Below are 7,961 nucleotides of genomic sequence, written 5' to 3'. Positions count from 1 at the left end.
CCGCGCCCCCTGGCTGCGTCTAGCGCTCCGTGCCCGGCGCCCGTCCGCGCGGCCCCACTCCGACACCACCTCCTGCTGCCGTCACGACCACCCCCTCGCCGCGCCGCCCCGGCGCCATGCCGTCGCCGATGCCCCTCTGGCGGTTGAGGCGTGCGCCCGAATGAACGGGTGCTGGGCACCCGTTGCGCCCATTCGCCCAGTGCCCGCTAGGCTCCCCCAGAGCCTATGACATGTGGCCCCCCCAGAACGTGTTTAAAAAAAAGAGGAATTAAAAAAATTTAATTAATTAATTAATTAACTAAATTAATTAATCTAATTAATTAGTTAATTTAATTAAACATTAATTAATTAGCTAAACCCTAATTAAACTAAGCAGTGTATGACATGCGGGACCCACACGTAGTTGACCCAGTCAACTGCACTGTTGACTGCTGACGTTAGCATGACATCATGCTGATGTCATAAATCCATTTTCGAATTAAATTAAATAATTAATTAAATTCCAGAAATTATTAAAATCTTTAGAAAATCATATCTTTTAATCTGTAACTCGGATTAAATTATTTTCAACATGAAAGTTGCTCAGAACGACGAGACGAATCCGGATACGCAGCTCGTACGTCCGCCACGCGTCCCTAGCATAGTGAACCTGCAACATTTCACCTCCGGCACCTCTGCCCGAAAACGCGAAACACCGGGAACACTTTCCCGGATGTTTTCCCCCCTTCGTCGGTATCACCTCCTACCACGTTAGAGCATACCTAGCACCGCGTTTTGCCTCCTTATGTTTTGTGATGCTTTGTTTGCTCCGTATTTACTGTTTCTTCCCCCTCTCCTTCTCCGGTAGACTACGAGATCGACGCTGCTGCTACCCAGTTCGACTACGGAGTTGACGACCCCTCCTTCTTGCCAGAACAACCAGGCAAGCCCCCCCCCCCTTGACCACCAGATATCGCCTATTCTTCTCTATACTGCTTGCATTAGAGTAGTGTAGCATGTTACTGCTTTCGGTTAATCCTATACTGATGCATAGCCTGTCATTGTTGCTACAGTTGTTACCCTTACCTGCTATCCTACTGCTTAGTATAGGATGCTAATGTTCCATCAGTGGCCCTACACTCTTGTCCATCTGCCATGCTATACTACTGGGTCGTGATCACTTTGGGAGGTGATCACGGGTATATACTATATACATTATATACATGACACATGTGGTGACTAAAGTCGGGTCGGCTCGAGGAGTACCCGCAAGTGATTCTGATGAGGGGGCTAAAAGGACAGGTGGCTCCACCCCGGTAGAGGTGGGCCTGGGTTCCTGACGACCCCCGACTGTTACTTTGTGACGGAGCGACAGGGCAGGTTGAGACCACCTAGGAGAGAGGTGGGCCTGGCCCTGGTCGGCGTCCGCGGTTACTTCGACATAACACGCTTAACGAGTTCTTGGTATTTGATCTGAGTCTGGCCATTTGGTCTATACGCACTAACCATCTACGCGGGAGTACTTATGGGTATCCCGGCGTCGTGGTATCAGCCGAAGCCTTCGTGACGTCAGCGACTGAGTGGCGCGCGCCGGATTGGACTGGAACGCCACTAGGCTAGGTCTGCTTCCGGCCGCGTACGCAACGTGCAGGTGTGCATAGGGCGATGGGCCCAGACCCCTGCGCGCATAGGGTTTAGACCGGCGTGCTGACCTCTCTGTTGTGCCTAGGTGGGGCTGCGACGTGTTGACCTTACGAGGCCGGGCATGACCCAGAAAAGTGTGTCCGGCCAAATGGGATCGAGCGTGTTGGGTTATGTGGTGCACCCCTGCAGGGAAGTTTATCTATTCGAATAGCCGTGTCCCTCGGTAAAAGGACGACCCGGAGTTGTACCTTGACCTTATGACAACTAGAACCGGATACTGAATAAAATACACCCTTCCAAGTGCCAGATACAACCCGGTGGTCGCTCTCTAACAGGGCGACGGGGAGGGGATCGCCGGGTAGGATTATGCTATGCGATGTTACTTGGAGGACTTCAATCTACTCTCTTCTACATGCTGCAAGATGGAGATGGCCAGAAGCGTAGTCTTCGACAGGACTAGCTATCCCCCTCTTATTCTGGCATTCTGCAGTTCAGTCCACCGATATGCCCCTTTACACATATACCCATGCATATGTAGTGTAGCTCCTTGCTTGCGAGTACTTTGGATGAGTACTCACGGTTGCTTTTCTCCCTCTTTTCCCCTTTCTATACCGGATTGTCGCAACCAGATGCTGGAGTCCAGGAGCTAGAGATCCCGAGGATGATTCTACGTGGAGTTCGGCTTCGAGGAGTAGTTAGGAGGTCCCAGGCAGGAGGCCTTGCCTTTTCGATCGTTGCTACTTTTGTGCTAGCCTTCTTAAGGCAAACTTGTTTAACTTATGTCTGTACTCAGATATTGTTGCTTCCGCTGACTCGTCTATGATCGAGCACTTGTATTCGAGCCCTCGAGGCCCCTGGCTTGTATTATGATGCTTGCATGACTTATTTATGTTTTAGAGTTGTGTTGTGATATCTTCTCGTGAGTCCCTGATCTTGATCGTACACATTTGCGTGCATGATTAGTGTACGGTCAAATCGGGGGCGTCACAAGTTGGTATCAGAGCCGACTGCCTGTAGGAATCCCCCTTTCCAACTCCTGGGCCGAAGTCGAGTCTAGTCATTGAAAAACTTTTAATAACATGGCTGTGTGGCTTACGTGCCCACGTCATCATTGGGTGGTATTAGGATCTTTTACTCCTTGTCTATACTCTGGGAGACTGATCTCTCTTCTATTCGGGTAAGTGAATTTTTGCTAAATCTAACATTAGGGTCTCGTTATCACTTTCACCCAGAGAGCCCCTTATTGCTGATGATCGTCTGCTGCACGTGAAGACCCTGAAGACACTCTCCGCTGTTAACCCGAGAACTTGTGTTCATCGCTTTTGCAATTCCCTTTCATCGATAAACTCCTATGGATAACCACGTATACTCGCCATTCATACAATGTTTCCCAGTTGATCTTGTTATTACAAGATACCCCGAAATTCTCTCTGTTGTTACGAGAATCCTTTGAGCTTACTGCCTTGCTGTTCTTTGTCACCTGAATACCCCTACGGATAATTCTCGCACTTACCGAGTATCCTCTCATCCCCAGTGGATTCAAGTATATCACAAAAGTGTTCAGAATACCATTCGATCTTCCGAAAATCCTCAGGAGCCTATTGCTCTTGAAATTCTTGCTTAGTAGCATTATGATTAATCCCATAAGTCTCGAAATCTTATTGGCATCCCTTGTCATTATCTTTTTGAGTCCATTGATTCAATATGTTGCGAATGCTCGCAATCCTCAATCAGATCCTAGAATTCATCCTTCCGGCTCAGACATCATTTTTAACATGAGCTGGATCTCGACCAATCAAATCGTCATCGATTGTACCCCTAAGGCTATTCAACTTATCCATCCCTAATCAGAGCATTGCTTCTGATCCCTTGTCTTGGAATTCATAATTCCTTTGCATTTGAGCTTTTGAGTTAGTCAGTTGTTTCTATAATCTGATCTCCTTGCATTCTTTCTTCCTCTGGTTGAGTACTGATGCTCACATCAGATCCCTTGTGGACCACCAGACCCTTTTGTCGGATTTTATCCGACAATGTCCTCCATATTAAATAAGCTGGTGAGCTTTTCCTCGGATACATGATGCCTTTGGTAAATTGTATCCTCTGCTTTGTGAACCATGCTCTACTTTCGAGCTTGTATTATTTACTCCGAAGTTCGTGGTATATGTTCTAAGAAGCCCCGATGGCTTGAACCTATGCCTTCCTTAATATGTGTGAACTCGAAAGTTTTCACGAGTCATACTCTTCTGGTATTTTACCATATAAAATTTCAACACTACAACTTCATCGAACGCGAGAAGTAAATGAAAGGATATGCATTGGAGAAGTGGGAGTCGACCTTGAACTTTGTGTTCATGCCCATGGACACGATGTAGATCTTATCATTAAAAGCTTCTCTTAAATTAATTATTCCCTTGGTATAAGTTCATTTTATATCTAGGATCTGCCTTTTGCAATCGTGGTTCCGACCATGTTCTCCTTTAAATACCAATTCTTGGACAAGTTAAATCACTTGACTTCTGCAGGTCAATACGCCTGCCCAACCTCTATTATGATCTACCTTTGAGTATTACCCCTGGTATCTCGAGGATATCTTACCATTGCACTACATCGTATAAACTTTGATGAAGTACTACCTTACCTTGTCTTTGTCACTTCATGGGCTCTGGGTTGTTTGTCAACCGAGAACACCGAATAGTGAATCAAGTCTGCACTCCGATTCAATAACTCTAAGTAATTTTCGTTGCTTACGAGTTTAATAATCATTGAAGTCATTCCTAGCCTGATCGGCTATATCATTAGCATGCTATGAGCTAAGCTTACGCCGATCTTCCTCTCATACCATTTCACCTTGAACAACAAGCTTGATTTCAAGTTTGTGTCCTACCCATGGTTCCAATAACCGTCTGCTTCATCATTCCTTTGACTTGATGTCGTCGCTGATTGATTACATCTTCATGAAATCTCTCGACAAATGTGTCGTGATCATCATCAACCTTATGCGCTCTTCCAGGATATCGATTGAGTTCATGATGAGAAATACCATCCTTGCCCTCGATGATCTGTGTTATCATCGACCACTTTATTGCCTTCCCCCAACACAAGCTTGTTCGTGTTTGGTGTTATACCCTGAGTTCCTTGCTATCCAGCAATTGTTCTTCTTTACCTTGGAACATTAACATCTCTTATGTCATCTATGTTGTGAGAATTTCACCACCTCTTAAGAATTCTTGATACAATTGATACATCTCGCCATCTACATTCATCTCTTGGTCCCCGTGTTGTTTCTAACCGGAAAACCGACAATTGAACTATGATGTGTGACTTCAAAACTTCTAGCAACCCTATTGCTTTGAAGTTAATGGTCGATATTTCATTCTTAGACCATTGGTTATCGAATCACCGTTCTAACATGGATCATTCTACCTAAGCCCATATTTCGGGTGCACCTTTCAACCAATGTTTAATTGAGTATGTTTTCCTCGAGCATACCTCACTATATCATTTGACCTGACAAATGTTATCTCCTTATTCACATAAGTGTGGAAATCCCTCTTTTTGGAAATCTCGAGGAATTGTCGCTGAGTCCATCAGCCACCCCCTCATCCTCTCCTTGGTTTAATGATGAACTCTTGTTTCGGAACTTGCTTTCATAGTTCATTTCCCGAGAATCTTACAATGTCATCCCATCAATTTGTGTTGCACCTTTCTTCTCAGACATCCCGAGTCTGAGGTATCCTGACACCAATCAGATCTGAACCTCGGTCAGGTATGATGGTTGGAACATACTTCCAAGAGTTATAATGTTGGTCTTTATATGACCCGGTAAGGTTATGTCATGCATAGCGCACCTGGCCGGAGGCCCTATTGTTACAGATTCCTTTTCAGCAAGGTTATCCATTCTTCCATGAGGAAATTGTAAGACTTATTCTATAAGTTGTTTCTGATGGATCCCTTTTGTTTCCAAAGTCTGATCTTCACCTGTTGACCATGTCAATGCTATCTCGAAGCATGTCTATGGTACTCTGATTTTCAACAAGAACATTTGAAGCCCAAAGCTAATTGTTTCCTGCTCAATTATCCAAACACCGTTGTATGGGTAATGTCATGAAATTTCTCTCCCGTACCTAAAGAGTTTTCTACATTATATCATGTCATGGATATCATGCTCTGCTTGTCCTTGGGAAGGATATACCCTTGAAATATGTGTTTAAACACATTTTCCTTTCCATTCTTCTGTTTAATCTGATAATCATATTTTCCTTTCCATTGTTTGGTTTAACCTTTCTGGTGATCTATATGATCTAAGCAGTAATATTCTCCTGCTTATGTAAACACCTCGGTGTACAACTCTGTCAGTAAGACCCTGTTACTATTGTTGGTGACATTTCGGTAACCACCGATGGACGAGAACTTTTCCTAATGGTCCGCCTCGTTTCAACGAGCAGGAAAATGGTTCTCTTCGTCCCTCACCCTTGGTACCGACGATGTTGCTGACATATAACTGACAGGCTACCCTCTGACTTGCCTTGCTATCATGATCGTGCAAGATGTCACCGCCCTTCCTACTTTTAACCCACATGGTGGGCCCATAACCCACAGTTCCACAGGATCGAAACCTGACTCTTCTATGCACCCCCTGTTCCCAAATTTATTCATCGCGCGTGGCCTCGTATGTAATTCACGGACCACCGTCCTACTGATCTATACTGGCATCAGACATAATACTTATTCTGATTGCTTTGAACCCCTTTCACACTTTGTTTCAGGCTTCGAACGATTGCATGCCCGCTCGAAACTTACCCACGATACCTCCTTACTCTGCTCTCGATATTGTCTTAAATTTCCATTCGAGAGTTACTTTCCGCCACCTTCCCCGATGTTATCAACCAGATAGTCAACCGTTCAGAGGTCTGTTATTCCGAAGTTACCCCTTGTCCTTCGTAAGTACGATGGAGTTTCCGAAGAAAGGATGACAGATTCATCATGATGACCTTGAGCAGGAAAAATGAAGACATCAACGTAACAGATCAGCTTCTTCGAGAAGAGTAACCAAGACCGAGAAGATTCGTTAGAATTCCGTAACCAGAACATTCCCCCGTACTTCCCTCTTAAATCTCGGGACGAGATTTCTTGTAGTGGAGGAGAATTGTGACGCCCGGATAATTAGACTACAGTAATTCCCTGCTATTGATGCCACGTCACCTCTGACACTGTAGTTAATCCCTTTCGTTAGTTCAAAAACCAATTCAAATTCAAAATTGAATAAAAGGCAAACAACAAAAGTTTTCAAACTTTAAAACTAAAATGTTCGTGTTGTGCCAAATAATGCGTAGATAATTATGGTGGAGAACCACACTTTTATAAGATGTTCAAATATTCAAATGGTAATAAAACAGTAGCAAAACTATTATTTAAATACTTTAAATACTCAACAATTACAAAATATTTTATTTTAGGTGCCAAGTTAATTGTGGCAGTGGACTAATTAGTAATACTAATTTAGGTGCTCATTTGGCATTTTACAAAACTAAAATAAAATGTAACTAAAATAAAACAGAAAAGAAACACACACAAAAATGAAAAGAAAACCCCCCGGCCAATTGGGCTTTGGCCCACCAGGCCGCAACCCACCGGGCCGCCAGGCCGGCCCACTCTGCCGCGCACCTCCCCCACTCCCCCTTATCCACTCCCTCCCCCAAACCCTAACCCCACAAACCCACTCCCTACTCTCCCTTCCCCCGATCCCCTCCTGGATCGTGGATCGGGATCGAACCCTGACGCCCTCCGCCTCGCTCCCTCGTCTCTCTCCTTGCCCGATCTGGATCGGGGCAGCCCCCTCGATCCCATCTCCCCGCCGGACGCCGTCGTCGCGCTTCCCCAGACATCGTCGTCACCACCACCATGTCGCTGCCCCGCCCCGCCTCTCCATCGCCGGACCGCCCCATTCCCCGCCTCTGCTTCACCCAGCGCCGCCGGACGTCCACTTCGACCTCATCCCCGACCGGCCTCCTCGAGCCACGCCGCCCCCGCTTCCCTCCATCGCTGGTGAGGCCCACGACCTCCCCTTTCCCTCTGCCAGCGCCTCGCACCTGCCGTGCTGCTACTGCTAGCGACGCGCCCGCATAGGCTCGCCTCGTCGCCACGCCCATGGCCCCGCTCGACGGCCCCGAAATCGCCGTCCACGCCGCGCCCAGTGCGCGCTGGAGCTGTCCCGCTCCTCTCGCCCAGGCGCGGTCCCTTCCCCTGCCCTGACCGGCCGTAGCCCGCCCGGAGCCCCACGCCGCACGAACCCCTCCGCCCGGAGATGCCCGCGCCCGTGCGCCGCGCGCGGTCGCACC

Source organism: Triticum aestivum, chromosome 3D, assembly GCF_018294505.1.
Source record: "Triticum aestivum cultivar Chinese Spring chromosome 3D, IWGSC CS RefSeq v2.1, whole genome shotgun sequence".
Taxonomy (NCBI): domain Eukaryota; kingdom Viridiplantae; phylum Streptophyta; class Magnoliopsida; order Poales; family Poaceae; genus Triticum; species Triticum aestivum.
This window is presented reverse-complemented; position numbering follows the sequence as displayed.